The sequence below is a fragment of the Dermacentor variabilis genome, chromosome 3 (assembly GCF_050947875.1).
Source record: "Dermacentor variabilis isolate Ectoservices chromosome 3, ASM5094787v1, whole genome shotgun sequence".
Classification (NCBI taxonomy): domain Eukaryota; kingdom Metazoa; phylum Arthropoda; class Arachnida; order Ixodida; family Ixodidae; genus Dermacentor; species Dermacentor variabilis.
In genome coordinates, this window is record NC_134570.1 from 2,242,327 (window position 1) to 2,268,981 (window position 26,655).

Below are 26,655 nucleotides of genomic sequence, written 5' to 3' on the forward strand. Positions count from 1 at the left end.
CCGACGTGCCCAGGTTCTTCCGCAGAGGAACATGAGTATATGTACAATTCAAGTTAGTCTTCGCTTCAGGTAGATGCAGTGGGGGCTTCATGAAAGGTCCCTGTCAATAATCGTACCTAAGAATCGGTAATACTTCTGGTATTTGATACCCTAGCCATTAAGTGAGTGAGTGAATAAACATTTATTGGGTCCAGCAAAACTCGATAAAACACGCACCTGGCTAATCCCACGACGGGACTGACAGGTCTAGATTGCCGGCCCTATCGCGGGCGCTCTGGACGGCCAGGATTTGGTCCTCAAAGACGGGACTTCGCAGGAGCGCGTTGCACTCTTCCTTGGTGAACTTCGGGCCCAGCGATCCGTGCTCCCAGAGCATCTGTGGTGAAGTAGCAACTTCACCAGAGGCCACGCAAGAACAATTCGGATAAATATCGGGATATAGCTGTTAAGGGACGCCAGATTTGGGTAGGAGTTCGTTTGCAAGAGCCTGAGCGCGACCGCCTGCGGCCAGCTTAGCTTAGAATGAGGCGGCGGGAAAACCCTTCTCTCTAAGTAAAAGAATTTAGTGAGTTAATTGTGCGTGATAGGAGTGTCTCTGTGTCCGGGGACAGAGTCGCCCGATCCAAGGGCAGCGCGGTCGGTAAACCACGCGCAGCCTCGTGGGCAGACTCGTACATGTACAGAGGAACCCCCTTAATCGCCCCGACGTGGGCAGGGAACCGAAGGATGGAGTGTACGGAGGTGTCGCCGTGTTTGGCGCCTTTCAGAATTTGAATTACCTGCCGGGCTACCCGGCCTTTCTGGAATGCCCTGACGGCCACTTTCGAATCGCCGTACACCCTTTCTCTCCGACTGTCTTGCATGGCGAGTGCAATGGCCACTTGCTCGGCCACCTCGGGGTTCGTCGTCCGGACGGAAACAAAGCGGATGACTTTGCCCAGCGTGTCCACGACGGAAACCGCAAAAGCCTTGCCCTCTCGGTATGCAGCTGCGTCCACGAAACTTGCTTCGAACTTGTCCTTGTTTATTTGCTTCAGTATATTCAATGCTCTTTGAGAGAAACAGATTACGGTGCCATGGGTTTGCGCGTAAACGTGAGTAAAGCCCATTTTTTCGGTAGCCACACTAAGGCCTTGTGTTCGGAGATAGGAACAAGTTCGGGTGGCTGCCCGCTAAACTCTTGCGCGCACTTGAAGACAAGTAACCGGAGAATACCAAGGACAAATCTCATCAGCGTAAATTGATAGATGGTTGATAGGTGATCGGTCTTGGATAATAATTAAGGAAGGCCAACCATAGTAAGGTTAAATAGGGCTCAATACCCCGCCTTGTGGGACGCCACCGTTACAATAACAACAACAAAAGGACAAAGAGATGGTTAGCTATAACAAGGAGACAGTGTTTTTATTCAACACCACGAAACGGACATAAAACTGATGCAAATTATACAAAACTGATAAATGGAACACTGGGGCGCTATAACGTAAAACTATTCTAAACTTTTCTATTCCAATTCTGCAATCAGCCCACTCTGATTGGTCAAAGACTTTTTTGGACCACCCCCACTTCACCTGTCTGTCACGCGACGTCACGAAAACCGCGATAGCTCCCCATTTGATGTGACGTGTACACACTGATTATGCATAATTTTACCGAACAAAACAAAAATAGTTATTTTTAGTTCGACGCCTTTTCGCCATTAGCCCTCGGCTATTGGTCAAAAGTTTTCGGTTTACACCCACTTCACCTGCCTCTTACGCGACGTCATAGAACCGCAAAATCTTACCGCGGCAAAGTGACGTGTACGCGTTAAAGATGCATTAATATGCCGAACAAAACTGAATTTCCTTCTGAATAGCCGCAGGCTGCCCCGTTCCAAAAGGAATAAAAGATGGCTGCCGCTGACAGCTCTGGCATTGGCTACTCGCCCCTGCCGGATAGCATGAGTTTATTTGCGTGTAATAAAACATTTTGCGTGGCCGTGTAACGTTTCCGAGAACTTTCGGCACGTTTACGACTTCGTGCTGCTAATTCTTCTTTGCTGAGGATCCGTTTTAGCTTCATCCTTAAGCTTCTGTTGCATGCCGCTGCGATTGTCGACGAGCCACCGCAAGCTAAGTAAGAGAAAGCGGACCAATCGCAGACGCCGGCACCATTCTCTTCATCCGGTTATCGATATTTAGTGCAGTGGCTCGGCCCCATCGAATCCCTGTCCGCTTGAGCATGCTCCTCGCCTCTTGTGAGCCAATTAGACAAGGCAAGCAGCTCAGTGCATGCAATGCTATTTTTATTTTTTATTTTATTTCAAGTACCCTCATGTCCCTGCGGGCATTATTGAGGGGAGTGGAACAAGACATACAATAACACAGATAACGAGAAATGTAAACACATTCATGGGTCACAGCATTACATATCATTGCATTATAGCATAGCATTGCATACATAGCATTACATAGCTCACTGAGTTACAAATTTCAGCAATTGTGCCCATCCATGGAAAGCTAAAAAGAAATGAGAAAAGAACACAAAAACTAACAACGCAAACTAGAAATCAGCAATACAGAGTTCGTGAGGGACCATGAAACGAAAGGCACGCATGTCATGAAGAAGAAATGCCGACAATTATTCTCAAAATGCTCGAGATCGTCGGCGAGTGCCACATCTGCTGGCAAATTATTCCACTCCGATGACGTAGTTGGAATGAAAGAAGTTAAGCGAGCGGTAGTGTGACAAAGTGGAACGCCCACTTTGCGTGGATGGTTAATGCGCGATGAAACATAGGCGGGTGAAAGGAGCAAAGCGTTTTTGAAAACAGGATTCAGATTGTAGATCTTACAAAAAAGGCAGAGTCGTGAAATTTTCCTGCGCAATGAAAGTAATGGTAGTGACAAAGTATTTTTCATTAGTGTGACATTTGATGTGCGGTCATAGATGTGGAGGATAAAACAAGCAGCACAGTTCTGAACAGCTTCCAACACAGATATAAGTGACTTAGCTTGAGGGTCCCATATCGACGCGGCGTATTCAAGCTTTGAACGAACCAGGGTTTTATAAAGAAGTAGTTTGACTGAAATGGGCGCATTAGGAAAGTTTCTTTTTATGTAACCGAGCATGCGGTTCGCGTTTCCAGTAATGTAGGTGATATGCTGGTTCTAGGATAAATTTGATGTCAGATGTACACCGAGGTATTTATACGAGGTAACCGGGGCTAACGAAGCATTGTTGATGCTGTAAGAGGCTGGTGACGAGACGTCTTGACGTGAAAAGCGCATGGATTTGCATTTTGATGTGCTTAAAACCATTTTCCATTTCGTACGCCAGTCAGTAACGCAGTTAATATCTGCTTGCAATAAGTGGACATCATTAGTGTTCTTAATTTCACGGTATAGTATGCAATCATCTGCAAAGAGTTTGATAGAAGATTTTATATTGTTAGGCAGTTCATTAAGGTACAATCGACTGGCTTATCGACTGGCCGGTCGATGCTCGCGCGTTCAGGTTAAAAAATTGGGCGATTGTACACAAGGAATAACAAGGGTCCGAGTACCGATCCCTGTGGTACCCCAGACTTAACCGGCATTGAAGATGATTGAAGACCATTAACGTGGACAAACTGCGAGCGATTAGATAAAAAACAACGAATCCATGCAAGAACATTCGGGTCGATATGAAGATGAGCAAGCTTGTACAACAGCAGACTATGGGATACTTTATCGAAAGCCCTGCAAAAATCTAAGAAGATGACGTCGACCTCTGAACCTTCATCAAGAATGGAATAAATCTCGTTGCTGAAAGATAATAACTGTGTTTCTTAGGAAAACTGCTTCCTGAAACCATGTTGTGTAGGCGTGCAAAACGAAAATGATTCAAGAAAACCAGATAACTGAGGAAAGATTATATGCTCCATGATTTTACATGAAAGGGAAGTTAATGATATGGGACGATAATTGAAGGGTGAATGCCTGTTGCCAGATTTATGGAGTGGAATCACTTTAGCCACTTTTCATTCGTGCGGTATATCTCCTGTTTCAAGCGATTGCTCACATATCTTCAGTAAAAAAAAAATTGCGGAGTACACTTTAGTATTTTTCAGGATTTTGGTGTTAATGTTATCAGGCCCTCAAGAAGAGGAGATTTTCAAATTGTTAATTATGTTGATAATTCCGTCAAAACTAAACCTGACAGGGTCCTTTGGAAAGCTTATGTTACATGTATAGTCTCTAACATTAGTAATGTCAGTTACGCTACTTGAAAAAGCTGCACTAAAGGTCTCGTTAAGGATCTCAGCGACATCAGTGCTTGAAATAAGGTTTGACTGAGGGTCCACGAGAGATAAGTGACTGCTCTCGTTTATTGACACTACTCCAGTTTTTTTTTGGATTGCTTGTTAAAAACGTTGGCAACGTCACATTGAAGTAGTAGTGCTTCGATTCCTTCAAAGACTTCTTGTAGCTGGTAACAGTTTGTTTCAGTGCTTACCAGTACTCACTTAGCTTTGCGGAAGAGCCTCCTTTTTTGTTTGCCAGACGTTTTAATGAGCGGTTGTACCATGGATAGTGGCAGTTAGTTAAAAGCTTTTTTCGAGGAATATACAAGTCGACCAAATCATAAAGCTTGTTTCTGAAATGTTGCCAATTGGTATTTACGGATCTTTCGTTGAAGTTAGCCAGAATTTCGCCAAGAAAGCTTTCAAGTGTTTTATTGATTGCAGTGTAATTTCCTTTAGCATAATCATACATTACTTTTATATTGTTTTGCGACGTTCGAGCAGGGAAGTTCAACATGACATGTAATAAAGAATGATCGCTTATACCTGATAAATAGGTAATATTGGAAACAGCATCAGGGGCCGTTGTTAGCAACAAGTCTAATACATTGGATGTTGAAGATGTGACCCTCGTAGGCTGCGTTATTACTTGAGTTAAACAAAAGTCGGAACAAAGATTTACAAAATTAGACGATTCTGTCGAAGAGTTGATAGTGGTATACGAAGTGCTAGACCATTTAATATTAGGGAAATTAAAATCTCCAAATAAAAAAACAGGAATATTCGGAAATTTGGCACACACAGCGCTCAGCGCGTCATGAAGGTCGCTGCAAAAACCAACCCAGTAGAGGGCGAACGGTAGCATGCACATAATAGAAGCTTTTGATATTCTGTCGTGATCTGCACGCATAAAAACTCCAGTGCCGTAGGAATATCAATGGGAAGGCTATCGAGATGATCAGAGACAGCGACCAGAACACCGCCACCACGTGCGACTGCGCGATCAAAGCGAAATATGGAGTACCGCTTTTGGGTAGCGAGGATTTACGTGTTTCTAACAGAATAATTCAGCCATGTTTCCGTTAGGACAATAATGTCGGCCGATGTGGTATCGGCGGCACAAGAAAGGTCATCGCGATTGCGAACAACACTGCGTATATTTGTGAACAGCACTGAAATTCCAGGGATCGGCTGCGCACGCGGACGGAGGCGCCCAGCCAGCTATCTCGAATCATCAGAACCACCTGCGGCACTGGGATGAACACGTGAAGTAGTAGCATAGACGCTAGTTTGCTCACAAACGCTGTCACTTTCAGCACAATAGGTATAGCATTTCTTGTTTAAGAATAACCTTACGTGCCTCAGTTTAAAGCGCGTGTTAGGCGCCGTTGCCTTCGCAAATTTCACCAGTTTTTTTCTAGCATGTCTTGTAGATGGGCTAAAATCTTCAGACATAGAAACAACCGAATATTTGAGTTTAGACTGAGCACTTAATAGCATTTCCTTTGTTTTGTAGTTGGAGAATTTCACCATTATTGGCCGTGTTTTCGTAGACTCTACAATGCCGATTCGGTGGGCCCGGGCGATATTGGTACTAGAAAGGGTAATTGACATATTTTGCTGTATTATATTCACATTTTTTTCCTCTGACTGCAATCATGTTTCAGTGCTTTCGGTGCCTTCAGGTATACTGAAAAATAAGAGGTTATCTCTACGGGATCTATCTTCCAGGTCGTTCATTCGGGCCCTTATTGAATAATTTTCTTTGGCTAGTCGTTCAACAGTTGACTTGAGAGCATTAAGGTCCTGACGGACGGATTCAAAACCCGCAAGTTCGGCCTCAACATTTATAAGCCGGTTTGAAATATCAGTAACCTTCACGTCTAGTTCCTCTTGACTGCATGTAATAGACTTAACCGAGTTCAATATTTCGACCTGCCCTTGTTCAATGTTTGTTGAGCGGGTTCTTAGATCCTCTAGAAGGGCGCGTATGGCGCCACTGTCAGATTCTGGCGTCGGGTTTTGAGGGTTGGTATGAGTGCTATGGCCAGAGCCAGGGTTTAATTCAACATCTCCGGACAAAAGCAATTTGAGCACGCAATACATTTCATAACATACACTACATTTTCTAACAGCACTTGTGGGCAAGGGAGCATAACGAAGAATATATCATTTGAACGCTTGGATGAGACTGGACTGACCTGAAGGATGAAAAAACGAAAGACGTTGTTGAACAACATCGTATCGCTGCTCCCATGCCCACTGAAAGGGTGGCGACGGTGCAGCCCATTTATATCTTGTGCGATGGTTGACGTCGATGCCGATCCGGGGTAAAAATCTTGCGAAGCGGTCACCAGCTGCGTCATGAAAGCATTCGATGGGCCACCGGAGCATTTGTCACTTGACGCCGGCGCACTCCCGTCGAAAAGCGCCATTGGGATTCCGTCGTAGCACAGAACTGGATCTGAAGCGACGCTGCCAGTGAAGAAGACCGGACACTGAAGGATGAAAAAACGAAAGACGTTGGTGAACAACATCGTATCGCTGCTCCCATGCCCATTCGTTTTTCAAGCGAACAAAAGTGACCTCTTATGAACCAGGGGAGCCTTTCATTGGTTTGTTCAGACAACCCTGTCGGCGGCTGCGCAAATGTGACGTCAGGAGATTGGAATAAAAACATATTGGAATAGTTTTACGTTATACGGCCCCTGTATAACCGACGACACACAAACCATGGTGGGACATGAGCCCACTTCACATGAGACGTTCCGCTACCATTTATGCCCAGTCAAGCCGGCGAAAAGAGGGGGGCCTTCAGACATATACGAACCCCCCCCCCCCCCCCCCCCATCTGGCACCTGGCACTCAGGGCCCACGGCCTCCCGCCCCATTACTACGCCACTGATCCCAACCGCAATACAGACCATTCTTTTATCAGCTTGGATTTAGTGCTAACTTCACACCCTGAAAACCTTTCCCCTGTCTCGTGTCGGAATGGCCTCAATGACCATGAGATACAGCGCGCTGCTTTTTCATGCGCTGTATCCCATCCCACAACTAAAGAAAAAAAAACGCTCACGCTTTATGACAGAGGAGACTATAACAGCATGACCTGAGATTTAACAGCCTTTTATCATAATTTCACAGCTGACTTCTATCTTCGTTCACTAGAGTTTAAACTGGGCCACTGTTTAAATGTGAATTATTGCGTCTCGGGAAAATGTACGTTCCTACCATAACAATTAATGAACAGAAACAATCTCCATGGTTTAACAGCGCACTAAAACGACTAAACAACAACAACAACAACAACAACAACAACACAAACAACAACAACAACAACAACAACAACAACAACAACAACAACAAAAAACGTCTCTTCCGCTCTGCGAACTCTTCTCAATCCGAACTGGAGTGGGTGAAATATTGCTGTCATATTGTATATATTGTATATTGTCATATTGTATATCATACTGCTGTCAAGCAATATGACATGCAGGTTGCAGAGGCCAAACGTGGCTATTTTTTTCATCCACGTTGGCCTCTATGTTGCGTAATAACACAAACATTTCTGGTAAGGCATTAATCCCCAATGGTCCAACACTGTCTTTCTCCGTGACAGTTCTGGCTCCCCAGTTCCCGGAGGCGAGGTTGCTGAAGCTTTAAACATTGCATTCTGTTCATCTTTTACTAATGACCACCCTGAAATTCTTCCCGTATTATCACCTCCTACTTATCCCTTTATGGCAAAAATTAGTTTTGATGTGAACAGACTTGTTAAAATCATCGATTCCTTTAAAAATTCGTCCTCATATGGTACTGACGGCATTACCTCCCAGGTATTAAAAAGCACTAAGCACATCAGCAGTCTTTCTTAACGCTAATATTTCAGCAGTCTCTCACAACTGGATCAGTCCCCAGTGACTGGAAAGTTGGCCAAATAATTCCCATCTTTAAAAAGAGGCGACCGTACTAATTTTAGCAACTACCCGCCACTTTCCTTCACCGGTGTTTGCTCGGAACTGATGTTTTATACATTTCCCCATTGCCATTTCCTGTCATCTGTCAATCTCTTTCATTCTAACCAGCACGGATTTCACAAAGATCATTCTTGAGACACTCAACTTGCTCTGTTCCTACATGATTTGCATTTTCCTATCGATCGCAACATCCCCAGTGACCCTCTCTTTCTGGACTTCGAAAAAGCTTTCGATAAAGTGGCACACGTTCTTCTCCTGCATAAACTCTTGCACCTTAATCTTCAACCAGACATTGTTAATTGGATCCCTCAATTTCTAACCGATCACCTACAGTCTATTTCCGCTAATGCGATCTCATCAATCCTATCCGGTGGGCCCCAAAGCCTTGGGGCCTACCTCCTTCTCATATATATATTAGTGACCTTCCACTTAACTTATCATCCAACATACGCCTTTTCGCGGACGATTGAGTTTTATAGTGACGAATAACAAGGGCTTTAGACTGCTCCGCTCTTCAGGAAGACCTCCTCCAAATCCAGGCACGGTGCACCAAATGGTGCATGTCGCTCTATGTAAGTGTTCTGATGTGTGCTTTCATTTGCGTCGTAAATATGTAGTACCTTTCTACTCCCTTAACAACTGCACTTTAACACAGCGTGAAACATTTAAATACCTAGGAGTGCATATATCGAGTGACTTATCTTGGACCCATCATGTCAATCAGCTAATTCCTGCAATTGATTACTAGGTAACTTGTCTTCAACATCTCCCTCAGTCAAACTACTTGCATATAAAACCTTAATCCCATCTACAATAGAATATGCTTGTGCTATTTATAACAACAATCAGGTTAATATGATTAACAAAATTGAATCGGCTCAGAAACGAGCTGCCAGATTCATTCAGTAAACGTCTTTTTTTTGTTTTTTTACGTTATTTCATTCAAGGCCCACATCTAACCAAATCATCATTCCAGGCCATTGTTTCTCCCGCCACACGCATCCTCAGGCTGCGTATCTACCACGCGCCCACTCCTCTACGTATCAACCTTTTTTCTACCTACACCCCGAGAATGCAATACCACTCCTTCTGATATCGCCCTAATCACTGACATATCTCGCTTCAAAGCTGCCATCGAAGACCATCTTTCAAGTCACACCACCTAACTTGACACGCCATTTTTCAATATGTGCCCACCCCTCACGCTATATTCCCTTTTGGGACCTTTGACGTATAATCAATCAATAAATAATTATAAATAAATAAATAATAATAATAAGACGTGCTTGCTAGGCGAAGTGTGACGTATCAGCAGCAGCTGCGACTGGTCGAGATGTTGAGACTGTTCACACGTCCTCGCGCTTCTCGTCACGGGGCTGACTTTTCTTCCCGAGGCGCGCTCGCTTTCCATATTGCCTGGATTTACACTTTAAATTCGATGATAAATATTTGCACTTAGTTGCGACCTTAAGGATCTTTAAAATATGAGGGTGAATGAAAATATTACTGCCTTCAATTTCTCCATTTAAACAACGGCCTCGAACGCACTAATAAAAAAATGATAATAACAAATTTTAGACATTTAGTGATCTGAAGCTCATGTTCTTAGCAGCAAAGTATGTCCACCTAACCTAGGAACTTATCTGCAAGAAGGCAACGTTCGTTGCGCCTATAGCCTTAAAAAAATCTGCATTGTCTAAAAAGAAAAAAAAAACGCGCCCTGTATACACATACATAGACACATACACGCTTTTCTAAGCTCTCCCATCTCCTCTCTACCACGTGACCGGCTTCCAACGGATACACCCACTTTGACGCCAATAACTGAAGTTCCCGCATCTTGAGCATAGCGTCGTACAAGCCTTCCCAGTGGACGAGCCCCCGTGCGGTCAGCGCCGAATATATGCCACCAGCACGCTTACGAAGCTCGACGGCGCGCACGGGCCGGTTCGAAGGTCGGCGCTGTCTTCCTCCTTTCAGCATGCAGAATCTCGGCGCAGCCACGCAACTCATGACGGAACGAGCTTGCCGAAGGAAGCCGCGCGGCGTGATTGAGGCCCGACTGACGTCAGCGCCCGAGGCGGCGTTCTCCGTCGCTTTGTGCATCGCACACATCAGAAGGCTGCGGCGGCGCAAGCCTCGAGGCCAACAAAAGAAGTGGCGACGTCGCAAGCCCTTAGCAAAGTGCGTTCTTGGACGGCACTTGCTTGAAAAAAAAAACAACGAACAACGAAAGTTACGCAAATCTCAAGCACGTTGGGCATCGACACAATGAGAAGTATGTCCATACTTAATCGGCACAAATCAGATAGAGCAAATGACGCGTTGTACGCAATAATGCGATATTATTTCACTGTTTCTGGGCACGTAGACACGAAGTTATAACTTTGTTTAGGCACATGATGACAATATGACACGCACCGTGGTTGCTTAGTGGCTATAGTGTTGGGCTGCTAAGCACGAGCTCGCGGGATCAAATCAAGGCGATGGGGGTGAAATGCGAAAACACCAGTGTACTTAGAGTTAGGCGCACGTTGAAGAACCCCAGGTGGTCCGAAATTATTGCGGAAGCCCCCTCCCATCCTCACCCCTCTAATCAGATTCTGCTTTCGGCCCGTACAGCCCCATAATTCAATTAAAGTTTAACGCTTCTGCTGCAATGCGTTGTACCATGTGAGGCAATGAAAATGCTAACCTTTTTTGGAGGTTATGACGTCTTGCGCGACTCCATCGGGCAAAAAAGGGTGTTCCACATTCGCCCATCATGGCTCTGACTGGCACTGGCTAACACTCCCAGCGATAGATCCAGTAAACATAAATACCGAAGTTAGTGGACGGATTGATAGTCGTCGCCGTAGCACAATTGGTAGTGCAACGCACGCGTAATTTCGCGGTCGTGGGTTCGGCTTCCACCGACGACAAATTATCTTTTCGTCCACTTTTATTTCTCTTCATTATTTTCTGCATTTCAATTGCAACTAAAGCAAATTTTCCCGATGCTTTCGTTGGCTTCATTGTCTGTCGGATAACAAAATCGACTTCACTCCGAAATTCTATGCCGACTCGCGTTCATGCATGTCCGACGGCATACAGTTTCAGACCGAAAACTACAGAAGAAAATTGCTCACACTACGTGTCCTGAACAAGTTCCTCATGTTTCTAAAATGCTGAGGGCTGCCGCGGCCATGACGTACAACTTGCGAGAAAAAAAGTAATTGAGGTCATAGCGCTGAGGCCTTGCGACGTAATTTATAAAGGGTAACAAAGAATTTCAGTAACACTTCATTTGGGCCTAGTTGGCACATAATTCGGAACTAAACGTAACAGCGCAAACACCTAAGACGAGCCACAAAAAGAAAGACACGACACACACTGGCGCTGACTAACAACTTCCTTTTTTCTTTTCGTCGTCGATGCATATATATACCTAATCCACACAACCGCGCAGGCGCAGAGAATACATTAATGACACCTGCCAACTTATCATATACGCAAACGTAGGAAATCAATTTCTGATGGGTGCAGGGACAAAGATGTGTCACTAATGCAATTATTTCCTTGTCTTTTTATGTGATAGGCCTCTAAGGCAAGCCGCGCATGTTCATTCTTGCTTTTTCCAAGAATTATCGTCCGATCAAGTCGCGCCTCACAATTGCTGCAAGAGTTTATATGCGCAACCAGGTGCGCTCCTTTATCTACATTTTTCTTTACTTTTCGCGCATGTTCCCTGAGTCGCTCATTGACGCAACGCCCTGTCTGGCCAACGTATGTCTTACCACATGAGAGTGGAATGCCATAAACCACGCCGACAGCGCACGACACGTATGAGGCATCATGCCGAATTTGGCATCCTCCTCTGCTCTCTCCGCAGGTGCGGGAACATAGCTTTGAAAGCTTGTTTGGCGCACAAATTGCCAAAGGAACACCATGCCTGCAAGCAACTTTCTTGAGTTGATGGGTAACCTTATGCATATAAGGGACCACCGCAGGCCTTCGCGCTTCACGTTCAGCGGCCGGCCTTCTTGTGGTTTTACTTCTCTGGATCAGAGCTTCAACCACGGCAGTCAAAAGCGACATAGGGAACCCAGCTGCCAAAAGTCGCCTGATCTGATTGTCAAAACTTTCTTGCATCTTGTGCACCCGCGAACTCTTAAGTGCCAATTCTATACATGACGACGCAATACCTCTTTTCACAATCTTCGAGTGCGCAGACCTGAAGGACAACAGCTCCTTTTTCGCGCGGGGTTGATACGCCCAACACACATGGCGTTCACAGAATTCAAGCTTCCGTTCCAAGAACTGCAATACATTGTTTTGTGGACTCTCGTGGGTAAACATAGGACCTTGTCCATGTACCTTAAAATCCTCTAAAACCTTATTGATCGTATCCTGGTAGGACGAGTCAGGCGATAAAGATACCAAAAAATGATCGACATATCTAAAAACTTTTAAAACTTTCCGCTCAATAAAAGCATGGTCTAAAGAAGGATCCACACTAGACAAAAGATAACTGCAAGGGCGGGAGCAACACATGATCCAATACAAATACCATTCCGTTGTAAATACGGTTGGTCATTAAAAAGAATAAAAGTAGCTCGAAGGTAATATTCTAAAAGACTTAAAAGACTTAGGCTGGCTTTGGTCTGTTTGCCAAGCTACTGACCCTAAGTGGATAGCTCTTAAGAAGTACTGATCTAATATTCGCCTTGCGGCTCAGCTCACGGAAGCAAGATGGAATTGCATGGTAAAGATTTTGTGTAGATCTAGTGCAAAAATTACCCTAGATGCTACAAAAAGTGTTAAGGTGCTTGGTAACGCTGTTCTACCTGATGAGGTTAACCGTTTGCTAGTGAAAGGCTTTAAGTTCTGTGTTCCTTCTAGTGTCCCTGCTCATGAACTCACAGCTATTAACAGAACTGTTGCTTCCAAGGCGAATCAAGAAGACCGCGATCGCTGCCTTCTTGAAGGTGTCGAGCGTTTGGAAAAGTCAGTACCCAAAGGCCCTTCATGCTGTTCTGATGCCAGTGTTCGACGAACGTTGTCTTTCCTAAAAGATAACGAACTGAGCCTTTTGGAAGCAGATAAAGAAGGTGGATTTGTTGTCGTCGAGAAGGGCATCTTTAACGAGAAAGCGTTGCAGGCTGCGCTAAAAAACTTTGTTCCTATTAAGAAAAGCGCAGTTAGGATAAAAACAGAGTTTGTTGACTTTTGTAAAAAACTGGAATTGATGCCGCTTGCAAAAATCATACAGAACAGTAGAGGCAGGTGCCTATCGGTATTTTTTAAGGCTAAGACCCACAAGCCAGATTCACCATTCAGGACCATTATTAGTGAATCTGGTTGTTGGCAGAAGAATTTGAGCAAATTCCTTCAAAAGAACTTAATGTTACTAACAGTGAACGACCCTTTCCAAACAAAGAATTCGAATGACGTGGTGCAGTTCTTGCTTGGGAATAAGGATGTAGGTTATGGTTTTTCTGTAGATGTTGAAGATTTATTTTATTCAGTTCCACAGCGTGAACTCCTGTCTTCGGTACATGAATGTATTGAGTATAGTGGTACGATCTCGTTCCAGAATCATGCCGTACTTTCAGTGGGTAATTTTTAAAGTCTTTTAGAATATTACCTTCGAGCTACTTTTATTGTTTTTAATGACCAACCGTATTTACAACAGAATGGTATTTGTATTGGATCATGTGTTGCTCCCGTCCTTGCAGTTATTTTTTTGCCTAGTGTGGATAATTCTTTAGACCACGCTTTTATTGAGCGGAAAGTTTTTAAAAGTCTTTAGATATGTCGATCATTTTTTGGTATTTTTATCGCATGACTCGTCCTACCAGGATACGATCAATAAGGTTTTAGAGGATTTTAAGGTACATGGACAAGGTCTTATGTTTACCCACGAGAGTCCACAAAACAATGTATTCCAGTTCTTGGAACTGAAGCTTGAATTCTGTGAACGCCATGTGTGTTGGGCGTATCAACCCCGCGCGAAAAAGGAGCTGTTGTCCTTCAGGTCTGCGCACTCGAAGATTGTGAAAAGAGGTATTGCGTCGTCATGTATAGAATTGGCACTTAAGAGTTCGCGTGTGCACAAGATGCAAGAAAGTTTTGACAATCAGATCAGGCGACTTTTGGCAGCTGGGTTCCCTATGTCGCTTTTGACTGCCGTCGTTGAAGCTCTGATCCAGAGAAGTAAAACCACAAGAAGGCCGGCCGCCGAACGTGAAACGCGAAGGCCTGCGGTGGTCCCTTATATGCATAAGGTTACCCATCAACTCAAGAAAGTTGCTTGCAGGCATGGTGTTCCTTTGGCAATTTGTGCGCCAAACAAGCTTTCAAAGCTATGTTCCCGCACCTGCGGAGAGAGCAGAGGAGGATGCCAAATTCGGTATGATGCCTCATAGTGTCGTGCGCTGTCGGCGTGGTTTATGGCATTCCACTCTCATGTGGTAAGACATACGTTGGCCAGACAGGGCGTTGCGTCAATGAGCGACTCAGGGAACATGCGCGAAAAGTAAAGAAAAATGTAGATAAAGGAGCGCACCTGGTTGGGCATATAAACTCTTGCAGCAATTGTGAGGCGCGACTTGATCGGACGATAATTCTTGGAAAAAGCAAGAATGAACATGCGCGGCTTGCCTTAGAGGCCTATCACATAAAAAGACAAGGAAATAATTGCATTAGTGACACATCTTTGTCCCTGCACCCATCAGAAATTGATTTCCTACGTTTGCGTATATGATAAGTTGGCAGGTGTCATTAATGTATTCTCTGCGCCTGCGCGGTTGTGTGGCTTAGGTATATATATGCATCGACGACGAAAAGAAAAAAGGAAGCTGTTAGTCAGCGCCAGCGTGTGTCGTGTCTTTCTTCTTGTGGCTCGTCTTAGGTGTTTGCGCTGTTACGTTTAGTTCAGAAGTAACAAAGAAGAACAGCAACAGAGGCAGCGGCACTCCCAACGTGCAGCACAAGATGAGAGCGCGCAACTATAGGCGTCACCGCATCAGACTCAACGTGGCCTGCACGAACTTCTTCAGGTGCGAGATTCAACTGACAGAACATAGTGTTCTGCCTGTAACGCCCCTCAAGATCTGCGACGTGTTCTGTGCTACTGCTGCCGCTCCGCGTGAGAGAGACAGTCTCTGTAGGTGGTACTATACCGTTCCGACGGGATTCCTGCTTGGAACTGCGGCACATTCTCCGCCCGTGGCAAAGAACCTTTCGCGCACTACGCGCCCGGAAAGCGCTGCTGAGGTTGTCGTAGGCCACAAGCTTTAATGAAACTCTGAATTTCTCTATAGTGTTTGTGTGTGTGGCTGTATGTACTGTTTATGTGTTTGTGTGGACACTGTGTATATCAATGTGTAGGGATATTTAGACAACTCGGTAAAGGGCTTTCCTTTACTTACGAACTTCCACTCGAAAATTCCCTGCGTTTTTCAGGCCTAAGCATTTGCTTTGCTAAAGGCCACGCGTGATGGCAGTACTTCCCTCGGGCACCGTAGGGTGTGGTGCCATCTGACTCCTCCCAGTCAAAGATTGTCAAACGAGGAGTAGTGATACTCTGTTTAGAATCGGCTTTCCGCAAGTCGTGTATGCACAGGATGTAGCTTGCCTTTGACAATCAGATTTCCCGTCGTAAGACGGCAGGATTCCCTGACTCGATGGTAACGCCAGTGGTGGAAACCCTCCTGCAGAAAGTAAAATGACCTAGGAGCAAAGCAAGGGTGAGGACTACTATGGCCGTAAGACCTAAAGTGGTACAGTATGTTCACAGGGTTACTCACAACTTAAGGAAGGTGGCAGGCAGGTTTGTAGTCCCCTTGTCTTTTCAGCCCCCTTTAAACTGGCGCGGCTCTGCCCTCGCACCTCCGGTGACCCTAAAGGAAGGAAAGGCTGTAGCAAGAACCATACCAAGTCGTACGTCAAATGCAATGTAGGAGTTGTGTACCAAATCCCCCTGGCGTGTGCAAGTCTTACATAGAACAGACGGGACGGTGCCTGAATGATCCAGCCAGGGAACATGAACAAATGTTAACGAAAGATGAAATGGCGCACTTGCCTGGGCACACTGAAATGCCAGCCCCTGTGAACGACTTTTCAAGGAGAGAAAGATTCTGGGGAGAAACCAGGACCAGATTGGTACGCGAACTGATGGAGGCATGTCACATAAAAAAGAAAGGCCAAGGCTGCGTTAGTGATATTTCTATTAGGTTGTTTCAATCAGAAATATTTTTTTTGATAATTGGGTGTCCCGCTAGATTGATGAGTGTTCCTGTTGCTGCGTTGTGCGCAAGTTCTATTTGTGTATATATTGCCACGGACTGCCGTGAATGAACCAGTTGAAAGTTACCGCCCGTGTTGTTAGTTTGTTCTCTTCCGCTGTCCTCGTCTTTATTTGCTGTCCTTATGATATGCAGTAAACACCAACTAGGCCAAACTGAAGTTCTTCACCCACTAGAAAGCGGTGGATCATGCCCCCAATCCTTCTCTACCACCACACACACACGCATATATATATATATATATATATGGTCATATCATAATAAGCTAAAAAACACTGACGCCAAGGACAACATAGGGGAAATTAATTGTGCTTAATAAATGAAATACAGAAACGAGAGTGGATGAAGCAACAACTTGCCGCAACTGGGAAACGATCCCACAATCTTCGCATTTCGCGTGCGATGCTTTACCAATTGAGCTACTGTGGCGCTGTTTCGCCATCCACTTTCTTGGGCAATCATGTGTCCTAGTAGAACCCTGGGAGTGTTAGCCAGCGCCACCACTCACAGACCTTGGCGGCGGACGTGGAACGTCCTTTTTGCCGCACGCGTCACGAGAACGTGATCTTTTTGGGTGAAGGCAACTGGTCAATAAACCCACATATGCTCATTTTATTATAGCGCAAGCTTGACACGGACAACAGAAGGCACATCTGACACAGATGTGTCAGATGTGCCTTCTGTTGTCCGTGTCAAGCTTGCGCTATAACAAGATAAGATATGCCGTACCAACAAGCCCCTATTGCTATCCACATATGCTACCTGAAGGCATCAATGTAGCCGTATTCGAGACCCTCGTTATGTAATAAACGAGAAGAAAGGGGGTTAGCAGAGGGGCCCGATTTTTATTAGTCATATCATGAGAAGCCAACAAACACTGACACCAAGGACAAGATAGGGGAAATTACTTGTGCTTAATAAATGAAATAAAGAAACGATAAGTTAATGGAAATTGAAGTGGATGAAAAAACAACTTGCCGCAGGTGGCAACCGAACCCACAATCTTCGCATTTCGCGTGCAATGCTCTATCAATTGAGCTACCGCGGCGCTGTTTCCCCATCCACTTTCTTGGGCAATTATGTGTCCTAGTAGAACCCTGGGAGTGTTAGCCAGCGCCACCACTCACAGACCTTGGCGGCGGACGTGGAACGTCCTTTTTGCCGCAGGCGTCACGAGAACGTGGTCTTTTTGGGTGAAGGCAACTGGTCAATAAACCCACATATGCTTATTTTATTATAGCGCAAGCTTGACACGGACAACAGAAGGCACATCTGACACAGATGTGTCAGATGGGCCTTCTGTTGTCCGTGTTAAGCTTGCGCTATAACAAGATAAGATATGCCGTACCAACAAGCCCCTATTGCTATCCACATATGCTACCTGAAGGCATCAATGTAGCCGGATTCGAGACCCTCGTTATGTAATAAACGAGAAGAAAGGGGGTTAGCAGAGGGGCCGGATTCTTATTAGTCATATCATGACATGAGAAGCCAACAAACACTGACACCAAGGACAACATAGGGGAAATTACTTGTGCTTAATAAATGAAATAAAGAAACGATAAGTTAGTGGAAGTTAAAGTGGATGAAAAAACAACTTGCCGCAGGTGGCAACCGAACCCACAACCTTCGCATTTCGCGTGCGATGCTTTACCAATTGAGCTACTGTGGCGCTGTTTCGCCATCCACTTTCTTGGGCAATTATGTGTCCTAATAGAACCCTGGGAGTGTTAGCCAGCGCCACCACTCACAGACCTTGGCGGCGGACGTGGAACGTCCTTTTTGCCGCAGGCGTCACGAGAACGTGGTCTTTTTGGGTGAAGGCAACTGGTCCATAAACCCACATATGCTCATTTTATTATAGCGCAAGCTTGACACGGACAACAGAAGGCACATCTGACACAGATGTGTCAGATGTGCCTTCTGTTGTCCGTGTTAAGCTTGCGCTATAACAAGATAAGATATGCCGTACCAACAAGCCCCTATTGCTATCCACATATGCTACCTGAAGGCATCAATGTAGCCGGATTCGAGACCCTCGTTATGTAATAAACGAGAAGAAAGGGGGTTAGCAGAGGGGCCCGATTTTTATTAGTCATATCATGAGAAGCCAACAAACATTGACACCAAGGACAACATAGGGGAAATTACTTGTACTTAATCAAGGAAATAAAGAAACGATAAGTTAATGGAAATTAAAGTGGATGAAAAAACAACTTGCCGCAGGTGGCAACCGAACCCACAACCTTCGCATTTCGCGTGCAATGCTCTATCAATTGAGCTACCGCGGCGCTTTTTCCCCATCCACTTTCTTGTGCAATTATGTGTCCTAGTAGAAGCCTGTTAGTGTTAGCGAGCGCCACCACCCACAGACCTTGGCGGCGGACGTGGAACGTCCTTTTTGCCGCAGGTGTCACGAGAATGTGGTCTTTGTCTTTCTGAGCTCAGGCGAAGATCAAGAAAGCTAAGAGACCTATCTACGGGCAACTCATGAGTGGTTTAAAGGGGAAATAAGCGCTTCTGAAACGTTTCTAACGCTATCTTGGTTTCGAGAATGAAAGAATCAGAAGAGCAGTCAATGAAAATTAAAAAGTCATCAACTTATCTAAATATCTTAAAAAGTGCAGTGCCTCGCACTTGTAGTGAAATGTCACAGTCTAAACGGAATAAAAAGGAGTCACTAAGAATGGGAGCAATGCAAGAGCCAATACAAACTCAGCTCTCCTGCAAAAAAAAAAAAATTGGTTATGCCAAGTGATGAAGGTGGAATTAAGATAAAGCTGTAAAAGTTCTAAAAACTTACTGCAAGACATGCCGGCCTCATTCTGGAATGGAACAGCACCATACTGATCAATACATTGCTCAACGCGGGAAAGTACGCTTCTATGCGGCAAAGGATAATAGAGCTCATTTACATCGGTAGAAAACGCCTGAAGGCCACGGTCGGAATGTAATTTCAAAAAAATCAATCGCAGTGTCTTCTGTCGTACGTTCGAGATGTCTCAAGGCTTGTCCCAGACCAGGAGGTAGGCCGCATCGTATTGGAAGGTGTCGATGTAACACAAAGGTGCAAGAAACCGAAGGCGAAGATTTCGGTGCAGCGGACGCTCCCTGGAGGCATCCACAATGCCAGCGCACGGCGGGTACGCGAATGCTTCGAGCTGGTCACCAACGGTGCCTCAACCATCCGCCACCTACCGCCCCGTCATCTTCACACAACCACGTGACCCAGGTACCTTTTCCGGCCCTGACAACACCGACGTCTAAGATTGGCTTCAACCTTACGAACGGGTGAATACTAGCAACAACTGGGACCCGATTCTGATGCTCGCGAATATCATATTTTACCTGGCGGGCACGGCACAAGTGTGGTTTCTGAACCACGAACAGGGGCTTACGAGCTGGGAGGTATGTAAGCAAAGTCTCATCGATCGGTTCGGCGAGCCCATCAGACGCCGACGGGCGGCGCAGAAAAAACTTCCGCGCCGAGCTGAGACTTGCACTGAGTCCTATGTGACGTACATACAGAACGTGCTCGCGCTTTGTCCCAAAGTAGATGACACGATGCCGGAAACGGAAAAGGTTGCGCATATCCTCAAAGGTATCGCGAATGACGCGTTTACACTTCTGTTCTTTAACAACTCATGTACAGTGCAGCACGGCTTTCGAACACGGCTACGAACTCTACCTGCCTCCGTCTCGCACCCGTTCCACCCACTCCTGCTGCATCCGACAATATTGTGCGCATCATCTGCCGCGAGATTGAGGCTGCCTCCCCAGTTCTCTTTCAGGTGCGTAATCCCGATGAATCCCATACAATCATTCCTCTTATCCAACCCGTACATTAAAACTTCTTTCTGGGCGAGTTGGTGCATAGTAGATTTGAAGATTATGACAGTGCTAAAACATGCAACCAAGAAAGGGCAAGGACGAGACACAAGCGCTGACTGTCAACTAAATTTTATTGTTGGAAGACGGACGCGTTATATAAGGCGAAGGGCAGAGGTGAAGTTGAAGGGCTGAGATGAAGTGGAACCCAACCGTTCGTCCTCGTTTTCAGAATTGCTCAAAATGGAGCACTTCCGATAACAGGCCCATCTGCTTCTGTTGTGGACACTTTGGACACATTTCCCGCCATTGTCGCAGTGCTTGGAACTCGCAGCCTTGGCCGAGCTATCGAAACATCCGCCATCCAGGTTGTAGTTGCCGAGTGCTAGTACACAGTGACGACGACAGCGCTCCGCCATGATGGCCAGCACGATCAAACCACTCCCCTTCGCCTCCCCGACACCTGCCCTGCTCACCTCTGCGTCGTCGCTCTCCTTCGCCCTCATACTCCTGCCACTCATAGTAAAATTGACGGGTGCAACTGCGAGAGGTGAGCCTGTCACGACGACCCGAAATATATCTGCTCACACTACCTGAACATTACAACCTCATCAACGTAGACGTGGACGGTATACCTGTCATCGCCGTCATTGACACCGGCGCCCACAAACTGGTTGTGAACTCACGCCTCCGAATTCGTCTGAACGAAGTTCTTGCCTTACCCCTGCTACGATCGCTGTAGTCCGCGTAGCCGATGGTGCGGCTCAGGCTGTTTTTTGCGTAGCGCTGATATCACTGTTGCCGGACCCCATACTTCAGTTTTGCTTTACGTCTTGGATCATCATCATCATCATCATCATCATCATCATCATCATCATCATCATCATCAGCCTGGTTACGCCCACTGCAGGGCAAAGGCTTCTCCCATACTTCTCCAACAACCCCGGTCATGTACTAATTGTGGCCATGCAATGCCTGCAAACTTCTTAATCTCATCCGCCCACCTAACTTTCTGCCGCCCCCTGCTACGGTTCCCTTCCCTTGGGATCCAGTCCGTAACCCTTAATGACCATCGGTTATCTTACCTCCTCATTACATGTCCTGCCCATGCCCATTTCTTTTTCTTGATTTCAACTAAGATGTCATTAACTCGCGTTTGTTCCCTCACCCAATCTGCTATTTTCTTATCCCTTAACGTTACACCTATCATTCTTCTTTCCATAGCTCGTTGCGTCGTCCTCAATTTGAGTAGAACCCTTTTCGTTAGCCTCCAGGTTACTGCCCCGTAGGCGAGTACTGGTAAGACACAGCTATTATATACTTTTCTCTTGAGGGATAATTGCAACCTGCTGTTCATGATCTGAGAATGCCTGATCAGGTTGACCGGCTTACTAGGGCTGATTACCCGTCGCACCTTCTTGTGTCCGTCGCGGAAAAAATGAGCGAGAACCTAAAACTCGAGCGTGCCCATGGCGAGCCAGGTGGCGAGAAGCCAAAAATGAAAGAAAAGCGACGGACCGTGGCCCTGCCATACGTGCACAACTTATCTCACCGCTTGAAAAAGATTGGGCGCAAAGCTGGAGTTAATGTAGTGCTTACTGCCCCGAAAAAACTAAAAGCCTCTGCCGACGCGTCAATGCTTAAGAGCCGATAAACCAGGAAGGGTGCACGATTAATCACCAGAATCGTTTTGTGGAGTGCACAGAAGCCGTGGTGTATCCAATACCTCTGAAATGTGAAAAAAAGGTATATAGGGCAAACTTCGAGATGCACAAATGAAAGACTAAAAGAACACAAACTTAGCGTCGAGCAGGCTAACATGAATCTAGGCATCCATATCAGGGATTGCCCCTCAAACGATTGCTCCGCAGAATTCAGACGCTGTAAAGTGCTGAAGAAACACAATGACCAGCTGGTCCGGGAGATAATTGAGGCAGCCGAGATTACCAGACTTCGTGACCAATGCGTTAGCACGCCGTCCTTGTTACTGACAAAAAATAACTTGAGCTTTTGCACGTGCAACCACTATCTCGAGTGCAAAAAAGAAAAAAAGTGCGTGTTTCACATGATGTGCGATCACGTGACTGCGACACGTGTGGGCGCAATGGTTATAAGAAGTCGTGTTTCTTTCGGAATAAACGTTGTTGAAAGTCAGCGCTTGTGGTGTCTTCTTGTCTCGTCTCTTGTCTACATTTTGCGCTGTTACTAGCAGGATGGAAAACCAACAAGCCCAAGCTGCTATTCTACTCGAATCCCGATTCAAAAACCAAACGAGAGCGTTGCCATGTTTGCAGAAGACATGGCTCACCGTTTCCGCAGAGCAGACCCAGAGATGGCCGAAGAAAAGAAGTTGCGCTATCTCTTGCGCGGAGTGAAGGAGGAACTGTTTGCCGGGCTCGTGAGGAACCCACCGACGACAGTGGCTGAATTTACCAAGGAGACTACCGTTATAGAACGGGCACCACAGCAACGGTACCGCCACTATGACCGCAAGAGTTCACCGGTGTGAATGCTTCAATTCTACCTGAGAGCTGCAGCACGTCTCTGCGTGAAGTAATCCGAGAGATTGTGCGAGAGGAGATCCGGCAGCTCGGCATCTCTCCCATGGCACCAGCGGTGGCTTCTGTCGCTGATATCGTTCAGGAGGAAGTTCGAGAGGCCTTTTCGTTGCCCGACTGGCAGGCGGTGCCGCCACGATTAACCTACGCGGAAGCTGTCTGTCGTCCACCTCCCGCCACTTCGATGCTGCTGACACCGTCGACTACTACGACGCAGCCATCACCACCACCCCCGACGCCATATTTTGGGCAGTCACAGCCGCCGCCAACTATGCCGTATCGCCGCCAGTCGATCGCTGCGCCTCGTTTCTACGGCGAATCCCCTGCCGGCTCGAAAGACCGATTTGTGGCGCACCGCTGACCGCCGGCCGCTATGCTTTCATTGCGGCGAAGCAGGACATGTCTACCGCGCGTGCCACTACCGCGCGGCTGGGTATGCAAGATTTCCCAACTGCGATTACCCTGTGTCTGATGCTGCACGTAGCTGCGACGGAAATTCTACAAACTTTCGGCCAGAAGGTTCAACGACGCCTCGATCGCGTTCCCCTTCTCCGGCTCGTTACACCCCATCGACCCGTCGCGATTTTGCTGACGCCTCTAGGGGCAGGTCCCCTAGCCCGCGCCGGGGAAACTAGACGCAGCGACCTCCGGGGGTGAGGTTGCAAACCGGCTAGATATCCAAGAGCCCCCATCCCTGACGATCGACGACTCTACAACTCCGACGACTCCAACCACACCCCCTGTAACCGACGCCGTCAGCGCCGATCTTGTCGTTCGCATTGACGGCCACCAAGTGGCCGCTCTCGTCGACACTGGTTCGCATGTTTCGATAATAAGTTAAACGCTGGCCGATAGGCTGAGAAAAGTGAAGATGCCGTGGACCGGGCCCAACATCAGAACTGCTGGCGGCCAGTTGATGACGCCGATTGGAAAATGCACAGCCAGGATAGTAATCGCCGGTGCAAACTTTGTCGCCACCCTCGTCATTCTCTGTGAGTGTTGTAAGGAACTTATATTGGGGATGGATTTCTTGAGAGAGTACGGTGCAGTGATTAATGTCCGTGACCTCGTCGTCTCATATTCTACGAGCTCAGACGACGTCGACCCCGCGGAACACCAGCGACCCCACTTACGTATTGCCGACGACGACGTCACGCATCCGCCGCAAAGCTGTTCCCTTGTACCTGTAATCTGCGACAACTTGAACACCGGGACTGGCGTCGCTGAACACATCGACGCACTGGTACTGAGTCAAGGGGTTTCCATCGCCAGGGCCGTAATTAACGTACACGTCGGACATGCTGAACTCCTGCTGACGAATTTTACCAGGGAACGTTGGCACCTTGTTAAAGGCACGGCTGTAGCTTACTTCGACGAATTTACTTCAATACAGGACTGCCTCTCAGTGGAGCACGCGACGTCCACCGTGGTTATGCCTGCTCCTGTGGATGACATCAGTCCCACCTTATCGCCCGTGGAACGCAACAGCCTTCTTGAGCTCATCGATGAGTTTAAGAGCTGCTTCTCATCCACGTCACGAGTTATCCAGACGCCGCTCACTAAGCACCGTATTGTCACCGAAGCCGACGCCAGACCAATTCGGCAGAATACTTATCGTGTAGCACCGAAAGAGCGCGAGGCAATACAAACACAAGTGAAGACCATGCTTGAGGGCGGAGTTATTCGGCCCTCTAAGAGTCCTTGGGCATCGCCTGTCGTATTGGTGAAAAAGAAGGACGGCAGCTTGCGCTTCTGCGTCGAATATCGAAAACTCAACCAGATCACACAGAAAGACGTTTGTCCGCTACCGCATATCGACGATTCACTGGACAGGCTGCGAAACGCATATTACTTTTCGTCGATGGACTTGAAAAGCGGCTACTGGCAAATAGAAGTTGATGAGAGAGACCGTGAGAAGACCGCTTTTGTGACGCCCGACGGACTTTATGAATTTCAGGTGCTCCCCTTCGGTTTGTGTTCTGCGCCAGCAACGTTTCAGCGACTAATGGACACGGTACTCTCAGGCCTCAAATGGCAAACCTGTCTGGTGTACCTCGACGACGTGATTGTTTTCTCCGTCACGTTCGAGGAACACTTACAGAAACTAAAGACGGTCTTTGAAGCAATACGTTCAGCTGGTCGAACTTTGAAACCTGAAAAGTGCCATTTTGGTTTTGAAGAACTTCAATTTCTCGGTCACGTTGTTAGTCGTGAAGGTGTCCGACCTGACCCTGATAAAATCTCTGCCGTCGCTAATTTCCCAACGCCATCAGATAAAAAGGCAGTGCGACGTTTTCTGGGCCTTTGCGCCTACTACCGACGGTTTATCGCGGAATTTTCGCGTATCGCATTGGCATTGACACATCTTACCAGAGAAGATGTCCCCTTTGTGTGGGGTGAAGACCAGCAACGGGCTTTTGATGACCTACGGCAACGGCTGCAGACGCCTCCCGTACTCGCACACTTTGATGAAGACGCCCCTACGATTCTTCATACCGACGCTAGTAATGTCGGCCTTGGCGCAGTGCTTGTACAGCGGCAGGATGGTGCTGAAAGAGTGATTGCTTACGCCAGCAGGCCGCTATCAAGGACGGAGGCTAAATACTCTACTACAGAAAAAGAATGTCTCGCACTGGTGTGGGCCGTCCTGAAATTTCGGCCATATTTGTATGGTCGGAGTTTCACCGTTGTCAGTGATCATCATGCACTTTGCTGGCTGACTAATTTAAAAGATCCAGCTGGTCGGCTCGCGCGCTGGAGCGTTCGGCTCCAAGAGTTCGACCTCACTGTTGTATACAAATCGGGGAAACGACATGCCGTCGCTGACGGCCTTTCTCGGTCTCCTGTTGAGACTGCCGTGCACGACGATGATGACGCGGCTTTTCTAGGCGAGCTAGATACTGTGGCTGTTTCATGCCAGCAACGCGAGGACGCAGAACTTGTTCCTCTTTTCGATTAGTTAGAGGGAAGAACAAGCAGCGTGCCGAGGTTATTTGCCAGAGGGCTGCCTTCATTCTGCTTACGCCACGACGTTCTCTATAAAAAGAACGTTTCACCTAGTGGTACTCGTCATTCCCGCATCTCTTCGCGACGAAGTCATACATGCATGTCACAACGAGCCGACCGCTGGTCACTTAGGCTACACTCGGACATTGGCAAGAATTAGACTAAAGTACTATTGGCCGAGACTTGCGTCGGTCGTGAAACGCTACATACAGACATGCCTGGATTGCCAGCGCCGCAACGCCCTACCCGGCAAGCCAGCTGGACTGCTGCATCCTGTTTAGATACCGCAAGCGCCGTTCGAACAAATTGGCATGGACCTTTTAGGTTCGTTTCCACTGTCTACTGCCGGAAATAGATGGATAATCGTCGTCACCGTTTGTCTTACTCGATACGCCGAAACAGGTGCTATCCAACGTGGAAGAGCAGCCGAAGCAGCGCGATTTTTCGTCGAAGCCGTCGTCCTAAGGCATGGCGCTCCCGCAGTGGTCATAACAGACAGAGGATCTGCGCGTACCAAATTGTTTAAATATTTCTTTATGCCAGCTAGAAGGCACGCTGTCGCAAAAAAAAAAAAAGAAATCTGCGTTCACGGCTGCGCTTCTGGATACCGTGTTGCGACTAAGTGGTACCACTCACAGAAAGACCACGGCTTATTATCCCCAAAACTGACAGAACGTATGAATAAGACTCTGGTAGACATGATGAGTATGTACATCGAGGTCGACCAC